At 39.6% G+C, this 17,232-nt stretch overlaps 1 pseudogene; it reads left to right on the top strand.

Moving 5' to 3' along the window:
* Nucleotides 1-6,361: 6,361 nt before the first annotated feature.
* LOC147426578 (uncharacterized) lies at nt 6,362-10,948 on the top strand (annotated as a pseudogene).
* Nucleotides 10,949-17,232: the final 6,284 nt, after the last annotated feature.

The following is a 17,232-nucleotide window of genomic DNA, read 5'->3' as shown; positions in this document are numbered from 1 at the left end:
AGTGTTTGATGTTGCAATGAAAAGGCTAATAAGTGCACTCACTCACTTGAGTGAGCACAGTGGCCAAGGCACCTAGTTATGTGCCCACTGCACACTCACTTGAGTCCGAGCACATTGGCATGACAACTGGCCATGTTCCTCTAGAGTACTACCAAATATTTAGGTGTACTTTCAAAGGGGACATGTACTCATTTGTGGTGACCTTGCTAGAGCTCTTCATTGGGAAGAGATCCATGGCTTATGCAAGTGGATTGTGGGGAAAATCAATGTGAATTCCTGCAGTACTTATAGATTGCATACGATTGTGCATTCCTTCCAAGTGACACACGATGTGATCGGTAGGCTCTCTGCTCAATGGAGTTATAGTTACAATGTGATGATCATGGAGGAGGCAACCATGCAAGGTTTCAAATATATATCTAGCTTGTTGGTGCTTAATTTCAAAATAAGTACATGATGATGATAACTACTGCTACTAAAAACTTTGGTGGTTGTAAAAACTGAAGTAGGAATATATGGTTCAACAAGCTATCAAACACATTTATATGATACATAATTTGTTATTTGGTTTTCAAGCCATCAACTAGCTAATATGGTCTACCCATGCAGACACTTGTAAATCGGATATCAAAACTCATCACCAATCTTTTACCAAAGATTTTGCTTTCTAATGAATCCTACTACATGCTCGCAACATGATACCTCATATGGAACTCCATAAACTGCAATAGAGAAGATTGAACAAATATTATTTATGAATGGCCTTGATTCATCCAAACATCAACCGATGTGTTGCTTTATAAGGCCATTGATTGATCCAAACATCAATCGATGTGTTGCTTTCCGTTGCTTTATAATTTCATCAATCCTTGGTTTCATTGTACACACGAGAATAGGTTTGTGAGAAAAGAAACCTCGATTATAGCGTAAATCCTTTTGGTAAAGCTAGCTCACATTACATTAATATGTCCTTTTCATTGGAGGACTAGTGTTTTATCACTTGTTTGCCTAGAAAAACTTGTCAACAAGCAATTCACCCGTAGTGCACACATTAACTACTATGACTAAAGGAGGCCACCAAGCAACGACTAGTTGAACTTGGAGGACGATAATAAAATCTATCCATCCCTGCCCCCCCAACTAACTGACACCCTCATTCTTTTAGAGGGAATCTACGACTGAAAATCGATGTCGCTTTTCGGCAAAGATCATATGTAAATGAATGGTCACTATCCATCAAGCGTTGCTACTATACTTAAGCGCTACCTTACTTGTGTGTGTGTGTGTGTGTGTGTGAGAGAGAGAGAGAGAGAGAGAGAGAGAGAGAGTTTTTAAATTGCCATCTATATCTCATAATAACACTTTGCGCTAATTAAAGCCCATTCCTACACAAGTTGTAAGTCCAATGGCATAAGCTACTAGGTATGCCCCTCATGGATTCACTTCCTAATAAGCACATGAGGAACCACTCCCACACTTTCCTCACCCAGACTAGCTTTTAGCTCAACAAGTGCATTGCAAACAACAATGGTCACATGCAAGTTTTTGTCTAATCCCCAGTGTCCATGCACCCTCCTTTGTTCTCAATGTACATATGGAGCAACAATTACTAGATCTACAAAGCGTTTCTACTTTACTTAAATCTCTTTCTTACTTACAAACCCGGGGAGTCCACTATGTAAAAATTGCATATAACACGTGCAAACAAGAGGTATTTAAATAATCCCTTACTTGTATATTTTCAAGTATTATATGTACCCCTTTGTATATGCATTTTTGAAAAAAAAAAACTAGCCCTTTTGTAGAAAAAATTTCACTTTCTCAATTTAAAAATCCTTTATGTAAGTACATTTTTATGTAAATGTACCTAATATAAATCTTTTATTTTGTTTGTACGTGCTATCTTACATATTTCCTTGTGGACGCTTCGGGCCTACACAGTACTCCTATGCATGTCCCTTGGTGTATTCTTCTTGTACCAGGTCTCAACGAGGCTCTTAAGACCTAGGGTGCATGAGGTACCATGGCTAGACTATGTATGTCCTTGGTGTATTCTTCTCAACGTACTAGCTTTAAAAACCTAGCACATGAGGTACCATGTTTAGACTTTTGTACACCTACTATGCTCCTCTTTAAAACCACAGGGACAACCTACATTCAAGGGGCCTATTTCACTAGAAAGAGACATATGTCATCATCATATGCAACCCATTTGGGCAGTTGCTAATAGACTTCCACTCAGTTATATTTTCCTTTGTGTGCACAAAATAATACTGGAATTTTATACCTCTCAATTCACCATTGCCACTTACAATGGCCAAGCATGTACTATGGGCACCCCTCCAAGAAAATATCCAGATAACTCAAACAAATCTATCGTAATAGATATTAGGATAGAGCTCCGACGAGTTAATGCAATATGTATTGTATGCAAAATTCATGTATATGTGTGTATTTGTATACACAGACGTGCACACTCTCTCTCTCTCTCTCTCTCTCTCTCTCTCTCTCTCTCTCTCTCTCAATACATTAGCTGCACTTGAGGATTTAGTAGAAGAACAATCCCTTACATAAGTTGTTCATGACAAAAATCGGACCTTATTATTCAAATGAGCGCGCGCGCGCACACACACACACACACACACACCCTCGTAACTCTAATGATATTTAAATAACTACAGATAAACGACTACTACCACATATGTCCTTGTAAGCCAATAACAAACAATAATAAGAGGTTAATATATGAATATACATATCATAAGATAATCTAACTCTATAAGGATTGTAGATACAAGCAAAATTACTTTGGGAAGTCCCGGTTCCACTGGCCGGGAATCCTCTAAGAAATGCATGATCGAGCAAGTATCAGGTTGATACAGTATCTTCAAAAAAAGTTGTCATACTGCAAAGCTTCATCTACCTTGAAAATGGCGTGAAGACTACCTTTTCAGTGAAATCTCGGATTTGTGTATTATTTACCGGCTTTGTAATTCACTTGAAGAAATATAGGGTTTTCATTAGTCTTGGATAGTGTGTTAGACTTTTAAGTAAATGGCTGGAATACATATGCCTAATATTAATGTGGTGGGTGCTATGGAATGCCATCGAAATCCTAAACTTGGCCTTCACATGTGGAGTGGCTAGTAGGAAAAAAATAGGTCCTTACCTAAAAATTTCATATGAAATTAAGTGCATGTACCCATTTTGGGGCAAGGACTGAGCGGTGCACTCTCCTCTGCATACTATATATAAACTGCTCCTCCTCACGATGTCTCTGCATACACAAGCCCTGTGTTGGAGTATGTTGGCGCATCTATTTTACATACATAATCTCTCACATGCATGTAGCCGCAAGCGAGTACATACACACACCTACACACATGCACACACACTCGAGAGGGCTTCTGTCTACATCAAATGGAACTGGTCTGACTACGGATAACGTGTGATAGACGGAGTGGAAAGAAATCGCCTCCATTTGTGGATAAATCCATATTGGTGCATAGCTACTATGTCGAATCATCAGTAGGTGCTTACCTACTGAGATTATGAGAGCTACTCTGTATGCAACAAATAAATGATCACACACACACACACACACACACACACACACACACACACACACACACACACACACACACACACACACACACACACACACACACACACACACACACATGTACATAGGGAAGTCTACATGGGATTACACAGTATGAACTACATACGGTTGGTCTGGCTCAGTTCGGATGGCGCAGGATTGTATATTTATATACACACTAGGCATAAAAAAAAGTATTGGGAGAAATACAACAAAAATTTGGGCGAATATTCTGGCTCTCCAAATTACTGTTATACGGCATAAATGTTGTGCAGGTCTTGCTGATGTGGAGGTTTAAATGCTGGTCTTTTTCAGACCCTTTACATATATACATGCATTCACAGGAAGGGGTAATACAAATGGAAAGAGGACCTGATAGTTGAGTTTTTTTCTTGCATATGGGTAGCAAGGTGGATTGAACATAAAACATAAAAAGGTCATATGATTGATAGATATATAGTTTTCTTGAGTATATACAAACAAAACGCTGTCCATTTTTTTACAGATATAGAACCATACTCTGGCTCACATAATCTAAAAGATTTGTTTGATTGAGGGTTCTCTTGATCTCCAATTGAAGTTATATAGATTATAAAGTTGTTCAGTTATATGGGTGAGGTTGGGGCTGTAGGACCTGGGCCTTCTTCGGGCACATTACATAAAAAAGATTTACTTAGTAACATATCCAGAGGAAGGTATAATACAATGGGTGGGAGCTGATGGCTGAATCTCTTTCTTACATAGGTGGTATTGAGGATGCCGAGGTATATTGAACATTAAACAAAAAATGTCATTTGGTTGATATATGGTTTTTTTTGAGAAGTTGTACTAGTTACAAACAAAATGCTGTCCGGCTTTTAATTGAACTACAATTGGATACACATGTGACAGAATCTTATATTAGAAAGGATACATATGATTATTTGGTGGATATCATACTCGAGTTACCTCTCATAGATAGAGAATGATGTGTTATGATCAAAATTCTTATAATTTGATTCTATTCAAAGTCTACCTTTATAACAAATGACAATGATTACCAACATCTCGTGAATAGATGTGTATTTCAGGAAAAAGCTGGTACCATGGAGACAATTAAATAACTATACACACACATATATATGTACGTATGTATACATGTGTATATGTGTGTATGTATACACACACACATACATTCACATATATAAACATGTATATTGTAAGGAATGGGTCCTACGGGCAAGGCCACCGGCACAGTTGGACAATGTATACGTTAGCTATAAGATAGCACGGTTGGGTGGAGATTAGCACACGCATTACAAAAGCCCTTTAACTGGTATCCGAGCTATTTTTGGAGAAGGGGAAAAGCGGGTTGCATGTGTATGCGATGCACTGCTTCTCTCCCAGGTTTCGCAGATAGTGACACCTCCGTTGTGTAGCAAAGAGAAAGCAGGCACAGATTTCTGTGTACAGCGCGCATAGACAGACATCGACAGACAACCGCGGCCGCCCCACCTACGCCCTCCACATCTATATATATATGTGTGTGTGTGTGTGTGTGCACACATATGTATGTATGTATGTGTATGCATGTGTGCGTGTATGTATATATGTATGTATGTATAAAGAAATATATACATGTATGTATACACATGTATATATAAATATAAATAAATAACTATACACACATATATATGTATGTACGTATGTATACATGTATACATGCATACATGTCTATATGTGTGTATGTATACACACACACATACATTCACATATGTACACATGTATATTGTAAGGACATGGGTCCTATGGGCAAGGCCATCGGCACGGCCATACAATGTGTACGCTAGGGGGAGGCTATAAGATAGCACGGTTGGGCGGAGACTAGCATACGCATTACCACCGCCCTTTCATTGGTATCCGAGCTATTTTTGGAGAAGGGGAAAAGCGGGTTGCATGTGCATGCGACGTGCTACTTCTCTCCCACGTTCCACAGACAGTGACACCTCCACTGTGCAGCAAAAAGAAGGCATGCATAGATCTCTATGCACAATGCGCGTAAAGAGACAGCGATAGCCAACCGCGGCCGCCCCACCTACGCCCCTCCACAGCTATATATATATATATATATGTATATATGTATATGTGTGTGTGTGTGTGTGTGCACATACGTATGTATGCATGTATGTATATATATACATACATACATACATACATACATATATATATACACATATACACATGTATATATATATATATATATATATATGTATGTATGTATATGTGTGTGTGTGTGTGTGTGCACATACGTATGTATGTATTTGTATGCATGTGTGCGTGTATGTATATATGTATGTATGTATAAATAAATATATACATATATGTATACACATATACACATGTATATATAAATATAAAAAAATAAATATACACACATATATATGTATGTACATATGTATACATGTGTATATGTGTACACACACACATACATTCACATATATACACATGTATATTGTAAGGACATGGGTCCTATGGGGAAGGCTATTGGCACGGCCGGACAGTGTGTACGCTAGGGGGAGGCTATAAGATAGCAAGGTTGGGTAGAGACTAGCACATGCATTACCACCGCAAAGAAGGCAGGCACAAATTTATGTGAGTAGCACGCGTAGATAGATAGCGACAGCCGACCGCGGCCAGCCCACCTACGCCCTCCACAGCTATATATATATGTGTGTGTGTGTGTGTATGTGTGTGTACATACATATGTATATATGTGTATGCATGTGTGCGTGTATGTATATATGTATGTATGTATGCATGTGTGTGTGTATGTGTGTGCACATACGTATGTATATATGTATGTATGTATAAATAAATATATACCTGCATGTATACACATATTCACCTGTATATATAAATATAAATAAATAACTATACACACATATATATATGTACGTACGTATACATGTATACATGTCTACATGTGTGTATGTATACACACACACATACATTCACATATATACACATGTATATTGTAAGGACATGGGTCCTACTGGCAACACCACCGGCACGGTCGGACAGTGTGTACGCTAGGGGGAGGCTATAAGATAGCACGGTTGGGTGGAGACTAGCACACGCACTACCACCACCCTTTCATTGGTATCCTAGCTATTTTTGGAGAAGGAGAAAAGTGGGTTGCATGTGCATGCGACGCGCTGCTTGTCTCCCACGTTGCGGAGATAGCGACGCCTCCATTGTGCAACAAAAAAAGGAAGGCATAGATTTCTATGCACAGCACACTGCACGCATAGACAGACAGCGACGACAGGCGACCGCAACTGCCCCACCTACGCCCTCCAAAGCTACACATTTATATATGTGTCTGTATGTGTGCAAATACCTATGTATGTGTCTGTATGTGTGCAGATACCTATGTATGTATGTGTATGCATGTGTGCGTGTATGTATATACCTATGTATGTCTGTATGTGTGCAGATACCTATGTATGTATGTGTATGCATGTGTGCGTGTATGTATATATGTATGTATGTATAAATAAATATATACATGTATGTATACACATATGGACATGTATATCTAAATATAAATAAATAACTATACACACATATATATGTATGTATGTATGTATACATGTGTATATGTGTGTATGTATACACACACACATACATTCACATATATACACATTTATATTGTAAGGACATGGGTCCTACGGGCAAGACCACCGGCACGGTCAGACAATGTGTACGCTAGGGGCAGGCTATAAGATAGCACGGTTGGGTGTAGACTAGCACATGCATTACCACCGCAAAGAAGGCAGGCACATATTTCTGTGCGTAGCGCCCGTAGACAGACAATGACAGTCGATCACCGCAACCGCCCCACTTACGCCCTCCACAGCTATATATGTGTGTGTGTGTGTGTGCAGCTACCTATGTATGTATGTGTATGCATGTGTGCGTGTATGTATATATGTATATATTTATAAATAAATACATACATGTATGTATGTATACACATATACACATGTATATATAAATATAAATAAATAACTATACACACATATATATGTATGTACGTATGTATACATGTGTATATGTGTGTATGTATACACACACACACATACATTCACATATGTACACATGTATATTGTAAGGACATGGGTCCTACGGGTCAGGCCATCGTCATGGCCGGACAGTGTGTACGCTAGGGGGAGGCTATAAGATAGCACGGTTGGGTGGAGACTAGCATACACATTACCAACGCCCTTTCATTGGTATCCGAGCTATTTTTGGAGAAGGGGAAAAGCGGGTTGCATGTGCACGCGACGTGCTACTTCTCTCCCACGTTCCACAGACAGTGACGCCTCCACTGTGCAGCAAAAAGAAGGCATGCATAGATCTCTATGCACAATGCGCGTAAAGAGACAGCGATAGCCAACCGCGGCCGCCCCACCTACGCCCCTCCACAGCTATATATATATATATATATATATATATATATATATATATATATATATATATATATATATATATATATGTATATGTGTGTGTGTGTGTGTGTACATACGTATGCATGTGTGCGTGTATGTATATATGTATGTATGTATAAATAAATATATGCATATACATATACACATGTATATATAAATATAAAAAAATAAATATACACACATATACATGTATGTACATATGTATACATGTGTATATGTGTACACACACACATACATTCACATATATACACATGTATATTGTAAGGACATGGGTCCTATGGGGAAGGCCACTGGCACGGCCCGACAGTGTGTACGCTAGGGGGAGGCTATAAGATAGCACGGTTGGGTAGAGACTAGCACATGCATTACCACCGCAAAGAAGGCAGGCACAAATTTATGTGAGTAGCACGCGTAGACAGATAGCGACAGCCGACCGCGGCCGGCCCACCTACGCCCTCCACAGCTATATATATATATATATATATATATATATATATATATATATATATATATATATATATATATGTGTGTGTGTGTGTGTGTGTGTGTGTGTGCACATACATATGTATATATGTGTATGCATGTGTGTGTATGTATATATGTATGTATGCATGTGTGTGTGTATGTGTGTGCACATACGTATGTATATATGTGTATGCATGTGTGCGTGTATGTATATATGTATGTATGTATAAATAAATATATACCTGCATGTATACACATATTCACCTGTATATATAAATATAAATAAATAACTATACACACATATATATATGTACGTACGTATACATGTATACATGTCTATATGTGTGTATGTATACACACACACATACATTCACATATATACACATGTATATTGTAAGGACATGGGTCCTACTGGCAACACCACCGGCATGGCCGGACAGTGTGTACGCTAGGGGGAGGCTATAAGATAGCACGGTTGGGTGGAGACTAGCACATGCACTACCACCACCCTTTCAATGGTATCCTAGCTATTTTTGGAGAAGGGGGAAAGTGGGTTGCATGTGCATGCGACGCGCTGCTTGTCTCCCACGTTGCGGAGATAGCGACGCCTCCGTTGTGCAACAAAAAAAGGCAGGCATAGATTTCTGTGCACAGCACACTGCACGCATAGACAGACAGCGACGACAGGCGACCGCAACCGCCCCACCTACGCCGTCCATAGCTACACATTTATATATGTGTCTGTATGTGTGCAGATACATATGTATGTGTCTGTATGTGTGCAGATACCTATGTATGTATGTGTATGTATGTGTGCGTGTATGCATATACCTATGTATGTCTGTATGTGTGCAGATACCTATGTATGTATGTGTATGCATGTGTGCGTGTATGTATATATGTATGTATGTATAAATAAATATATACATGTATGTATACACATATGGACATGTATATATAAATATAAATAAATAACTATACACACATATATATGTATGTATGTATGTATACATGTGTATATGTGTGTATGTATACACACACACACATACATTCACATATATACACATTTATATTTTAAGGACATGGGTCCTACGGGCAAGACCACCGGCACGGTCGGACAATGTGTACGCTAGGGGGAGGCTATAAGATAGCACGGTTGGGTGTAGACTAGCACATGCATTACCACCGCAAAGAAGGCAGGCACATATTTCTGTGCGTAGCGCCCGTAGACAGACAGCGACAGTCGATCACCGCAACCGCCCCACTTACGCCCTCCACAGCTATGTATATGTGTGTGTGTGTGTGCATATACCTATGTATGTATGTGTATGCATGTGTGCGTGTATGTATATATGTATATATTTATAAATAAATACATACATGTATGTATGTATACACATATACACATGTATATATAAATATAAATAAATAACTATACACACATATATATGTATGTACGTATGTATACATGTGTATATGTGTGTATGTATACACACACATACATTCACATATATACACATGTATATTGTAAGGACATGGGTCCTACGTGCAAGGCCACCGGCACGGTCGGACAATGTGTACGCTAGGGGGAGGCTATAAGATAGCACGGTTGGGTGGAGACTAGCACACGCATTACCACTGCAAAGAAGGCAGGCACATATTTTTGTGTGCAGCGTGCGTAGACAGATAGCGGCAGCCGACCGCGGCCGCCCCACCTACACCCTCCACAGCTATATAGATACGTATGTATGTGCACATACGTATGTATGTATGTGTATGCATGTTGCGTGTATGTATATAGGTATGTATGTATAAATAAATATATACATGTATGTATACACATATACACATGTATATGTAAATATTAATAAATAACTATACACACAAAATATATGTATGTACGTATGTATACATGTATTCATGTGTGTATGCATACACACACACATACATTCACATATATACACATGTATATTGTAAGGACATGGGTCCTACGGGCAAGGCCACCGGCACGACCGGACAATGTATACGCTAGGGGGAGCCTATAAGTTAGCACGGTTGGGTGAAGACTAGCACACGCATTACCACCGCCCTTTCATTGGTATCCGAGCTATTTTTGGAGAAGGGGAAAAGCGGGTTGCATGTGCATGCGATGCGCTTCTTCTCTCCCACGTTTCTCAGACAGCGACGTCTCTGCTTTGTAGCAAAAAGAAGGCAGAGATAGATTTTTGTGTGCAGCACGCATAGACAGACAACCAAAAGCAGCCGCTCTACCTACGCCCTCCATAGCTATATATATGTGTGTGTTTGTGTGTGTGTGTGTGTGTGTGTGCACATACGTATGTATGTATGTGTATGCATGTGTGCGTGTATGTGTATATGTATGTATGTATAAATAAATATATACATGTATATATACACATATACACATGTATATATAAATATAAATACATAACTATACACACATATATATGTATGTACGTATGTATGCATGTATACATGTGTATATGTGTGTATGTATACACACACACACCTACATTCACATATATACACATGTATATTGTCAGGACATGGGTTCTACGGGCAAGGCCCTCGGCACGACCGGATAGTGTGTATGCTAGGTGGAGGCTATAAGATAGCACGGTTGGTTGGAGACTAGCACACGCATTACCACCGACCTTTCACTGGTATCCGAGCTATTTTTGGAGAAGGGGAAAAGCGGGTTTCATGTGCATGCAACGTGCTGCTTCTCTTCCACGTTCCCCAGACAGCGACGCCATCGCTCTACAACAAAAAGAAGGCAGGCACAGATTTCTATGCGCAACGTTCGTAGTCAGACAACGATAGCCGACCGCGACCGCCCCACCTACGCCCTCCACAACTATATATATATATATATGTGTGTGTGTGTGTGTGTGCGCGCACACATACGTATGTATGTATGTGTATGCATGTGTGCGTGTATGTATATATGTATGTATGTATAAATAAATATATACATGTATGTATACACATATATACATGTATATATAAATATAAATAAATAACTATACACAGATATATATGTATGTACATATTTATACATGTATACATGTGTATATGTGTGTAGGTATACACACACATACATTCACATATATACACATGTATATTGTAAGGACATGGGTCCTATGGGCAAGGCCACCGGCACGACCGGACAATGTGTATGCTACGGGGAGGCTATAAGATAGCATAGTTGGGTGGAGACTAGCACACGCGTTACCACCGCTCTTTCACTGGTATCCGAGATATTTTTGGAGAAGGGAAAAAGCGGGTTGTATGTGCATGTGATGCGCTGCTTCTCTCCCACGTTCTGTAGACAGCGACGCCTCCGCTGTGCAACAAAAAGAAGACAGGCATAGGTTTTTGTGTGCAGCGCGCGTAGACAGATAGCGATAGCCGACCGTGGCCGCCGCTCCACCTACGTCCTCCATAGCTATATATATATATATATATATATATATATATATATATATATATATATATATGTGTGTGTGTGTGTGTGTGTGTGTGTGTGTGTTTGTGTGTGCACATACGTATGTATGTATGTGTATGCATGTGTGCGTGTATGTATATATGTATGTATGTATGAATAAATATGTAAATGTATGTATACACATATACACATGTAATATAAATATAGATAAAGAACTTCAGTACTTCATTGGAGAAGCCCAAGTAGTTATTTGAGGAGGGGAAACCCTAATTGGAGGCCTCATAGCCTCAACCATGTAGTGGAAGTAGCACGGGACTGCACTAGCACCCTGTAAAGGAATGGTTGTATCTCCTTGCTCATATACCCAAATGAGCTCATTCTTGGCTTGTAAAGTTCCCGCACAACTTAGGCAACGATGGAACCGTCGTTGATGTGGCATTTTGAGCTATTTTGAGCTATATTTAGGCTATTTTTGACCATTTTAGGGCCATTTTTAGACAAAAAATGTCTGTAAAAAGCCCAAACATGCTGGGAAAAATCCCTAAATTTGTGGAGAAAACCCGCTTGTCTCAAATTTCATGTTGAACCTCAATTTTCCACTTGGTAAGAACTTTGGACACGTCTTTTACGCCCACGCACGAAACCAGCTATTTTTGGTCGAGATTGTCCGCATTGAACTTTCTAGGGAAAATGAGCGTGCCACTTCGATACACTTGACATTTGTACATTCATAAAGCAAACTAGACATACTTTAATGTGTTAAAACATGCCTAGGCTCGCCTGCCTGGCAAGGTATGTACACGCCTACAACCATGGCATCCGTTTTCGCATATATCACACTATGTACATCATAGCATTTGGTCCCTCATAATTGAGAGTGAGGTAGATATTGTAGTTTCACATTATGAACATGCCACGGCACGACATCCACCCCCTCTAAACCTGCACATCCTCCGGCATGTGCCACAGATATCTTTTGTAGGTTGAGTCTTCATTTAAGTCAACATACATATCCTTTTTGTCATCACTCGCAACAAAATCTAATGCATCATCATCTCATTCTTCATCCACATCCATAAAATTTTCATGAGATCCTTCATTCTGACTTTCCTGTGAATCAAAGGGATCTGTATGACCTCTTCTTTTGAATAACTTGATTCTTTTCCCTGCGATGGGATTGTCCCATCTAATTCATGCAAGGTATAAGTTGCATTCCCATTTTCATGCTGAACCACATAAGGACCAAACCATCCCTTTGAAAGATTTCTTATTGTTGAATGTTGGTTTTCAAGACTACTGTCATATACCAACACCCAATCACCTTCCTCAATAGATTTAGGTCTAAGCCTATGCCTCTTATCAAATCTGTCCTTATTCTTTAACCTTGCATCTTTCAATCGTGCTATTGCAATCTCAATATCTTGGGGCCTTCTTTCTAACTATTGTATGCGCAAAGCAAGAAGGTCTTCCCTACTCATTCCATCTTACCAAGGTAATACATTCCATGTGGGAATTACATCCTCAATTGGCATTATAGGTTTCTGACCATACATCAACTCAAAAGGCATATAACCAGTAACTGAGCTTCGAGTTGTACGATCAGCCCATAAAGCATAAGGCAGTAACCTAGGCCACTCTCCCATTTTACCTTTGCAGGCATTAGCCAAAGCTTTAATAATAGGAGGATGCCCACGCTCCGATTTACCATTTCCCTCAGGATTATATGCAGTAGTGAGAGCAAGTTTAATGCCCAATCTAGAGAAAAACTACCTTGCTTTGTCAGCATCCAACTCACCCCTGTCCGCTGTTATTTTCCCAACACAACCATAACCGCTAATTACATCATGCAAGAGGAACTTACATACCCCTTCTGTGCTTTTTGTTCTTAGAGCATGACCTTCAACTTGATTGGTTAAGTCTTCTGGTGCAAGCACTATGTATCTCATTTGCCATAAGCCCAATGGCATTGTAACCAGATCTACTACCCACTTGTAATGCATGGCCAATGGGTAAGTAGGGTGCAACCCATCACGATGACGTACATTTGAATACATTTGACAGTTTTCACAAGACTCCACAAAGTGAGATACATCTTTATACATACCTTTCCACCAATACCTCTCTTTCATTTTAGTAAAGGTGGCCCATACACCTCTATGTCCAGCATAAAGATTCTCATGAAACTTTTTCATAAGCTCATTTTGAGCGTCTTTATCATTCACGAATCTCATCGGAATTCCATTACTTTGTTTTGGACGCTTCCATAAGTACCCATCTTTCAAAAAATATCCAAAGGCCTTTCTCCATATTCTTTTCAACTCTTGATCAGTCCACCCTTCTTGCCTTGTCAAAGTGCTCAAATAGCGTCCAATGAGCAACCAGTCACCTTGATATAGGTCCTCTGTAAATGACTCAAGTGCATTTGACAGGCAAACATGATCACCCTTGGGATGAGAGATACTATAGAATTGTGTGCCTACATCATCGCCCTCGCCAACCATGTCTTCTTCACTTTCATACCTTGCTCTTGAAAGCATATCCGCAACTGGATTATCTTTCCCTGCAATATGCTTAAATTCTGGATTCACTTTATTTAGGCAATCCATCTCAAAATAGCAATGTCGGGAGATCATATGTAGGAGTTATGGCAGATCGAAAATCATAAATTTGTCCTCCTCCTTTTTGGGGGGAAAAGTGCACCCTTTGACCACCCTTAAACCTCTCTTACACACCCACCATTCTTGCACACATGGCATGTATCTATTCGTCCAAATGTTAATCACCTCCATAATCTCATGGCAAATAAAGAGGCCCTTCTAGACCCCATCCTCTTCCTAATGATCGGTCTTTTCCATGATTGTGAAGAATATAGACTCACCAAGATGCAACCTAATAGTTTCCATGGCACGAGCATCAAGCTACTCCTACTAATCATCAGTGTATAAACCCTTTCTAAAGATCTTTCAATGGTGTTTCAAGTCCTTTGTTGATTAGGACATCAAGCATTCTCTGATTCTATATAGTTAAATAGTGCCATCAAATTCTTAATGTAATAATCTTTCTTTCTAAGAAGATCCAACCATACTAACAAGAGCTAACTGTAAGAGAGTAACGCAAAGAACTTATGGTAAATTTTTAAAAGAAATTTCAACAAAATCTCCTCTACTCAGAGATCTAAATCTCAACTAGAAACCCAAGAAAGTCATTGCAATGTCAATGCAAAAGAGTGTTGTAAGCAAACTAGAGGACTCGGGGAAAAATCCGATAGAGGCTCCTCGATACAAAGATCAAAATCTCAAGTAAAACTCAGCAAATCAACACATGAACTGACATATACTGCTCAAAAAAACTTTCAAAAGACTACCAACTTGGCATTAAAGCACCTATTCTTATCTATACATGTCCTATGATGAGGCCACGAATGGGGATCTCTAGCAACCTACTCCACCTCACATTGGTGACCCAACCCCAGTGCTCCGGCTTCAAAAAACCTCATGCAAGGACCCTCACAAAAGATAATGCAGACACAACTAGCCATAATGTCAAAAAGGGCTCTTCTAGGTTGAGTTTTTGAAATGGTTTAGGACTGTCAAAACAAGCCAAAATTGGTTTTGCAATGAGGTACAATGGAAGTATTCACAACACAACATGTACATGTCATGAAATCACTACTGCAAAGTGTAGGATATATGCATAAAAATGTGCCAACAAGCGCGCAAGCAAAAAACATAGAACTAGCTCCCAACAGGGAGTAAAATGCTCTCAACAAAGCACAAGCACTCTCAAGTGCTCATCACAGATAAACCATATGTATCCAAACTCCCACTGAAACTATAACGGATGTCACTACCAAAGATGCTCATAGATCTGATGTGTTAAGAGAAAGAGAACCTATGACTGTCCTTGTGAGTGTAAATTTGTATATGAGATCTGTCTATGACAATCCATCAATGGCTATGCATAGGCATTACCCACAAAGAACATACATTGTGGCCAAACACATAGAATATCTTAGGAATTATCACAGAGAACATATAGCATGGACAAACACATATGGAAATCCAAAAAAATGCTCTCAAAAACACATGAGAATATTGTGAACGACAATATGTAACTTGCCTCCCACTATCGACAAAGTGTCTCTCTATGTAGCTCTCTACAATGCCAAAAAGCATGTGAAAATTTGTAGTTGATGCTGACGCAATGCCGAGGCCATGTGTCGCTCTCCTATGGAAGAGGCACCTCACCCATGCATGTTGATGTTGGTGTAGAAGAGGATACCACAAGCTAAGAAAATGGATTATTGTCATAAAATCTAATATCTAACCAACCCAAATGATTTTCTTATATTAAATTGATCATTTAATGTGGGAGAATAAACAGGAACAAAGGTTAGAATATAGACATGTGCTTATGGATCTCTGTCTCAACACGGGGCCAAGGCTAAAGGGGTCCAAATGAGAGATAGTATGTTAAAGAGAAATGCTACCTAATGGAGCTTAAAGACCTTAGGGTTAGCTTCATTAAAGACCTCCAAAAGTTAGTGTTCAAAAGTCCTTTGACCTTAGGCAAGCTAGGACTGACCTTGAGGTGGGAATCCCACCCAAGCATGAGGTGCTTGTCGGCTTGCTAAGTGTTAATGGGAACCTTGCCCAAGAGCTTGAGGTGCTTCTCACATGCTTGAATGACTAAGTTCCTCCCATGAGGAAATGGTCAATACACAGTCCTTCTTCTTGTCACTCCAAAAGGGAAGAGAGAAAACAAAGGAAGAAAAGATCAAGAAAGAGGTCACCCTATTCTCCTTCTTCTTCACCTTCCTCCTTTTCCAATGAAAGCTATGGCTATTCTTCTAGATAATACAAGAGGGGAGGACATCGCAAATTATACCCTGCATGGCAAAGATCACAAAAGCTCAAGAAGTTGAAAGAGGGAGGAAAGAGTATCTCTTTTCTCACCTATGATGGCACCTTTGGTGCCACCGTCAAAGTATTGGCCTTCATCCAACAATTTGATGTGGCCTTTGGAGACAAGGTCTTCACGGAGTCCTCCAAGCTACACCATGTAGCTCTGCACTTCCAAAAATCGGCTTGTCAATGGTGGGCTAGCCTTCGTGGCAATGGTGAAGCCCCAAAGACATGGAAAACTCTATGAGTTTCCATCATGAAGCAATTCCTTGCAAGCGATGCAAAGGACAAAGTACTTACCGA

This window comes from Adiantum capillus-veneris, chromosome 24 (assembly GCF_014529385.1).
Source record: "Adiantum capillus-veneris isolate H3 chromosome 24, ASM1452938v2, whole genome shotgun sequence".
Classification (NCBI taxonomy): domain Eukaryota; kingdom Viridiplantae; phylum Streptophyta; class Polypodiopsida; order Polypodiales; family Pteridaceae; genus Adiantum; species Adiantum capillus-veneris.
Note: the sequence above shows the minus strand (reverse complement) of the source record. Positions and strands in the feature narration are given on the sequence as shown.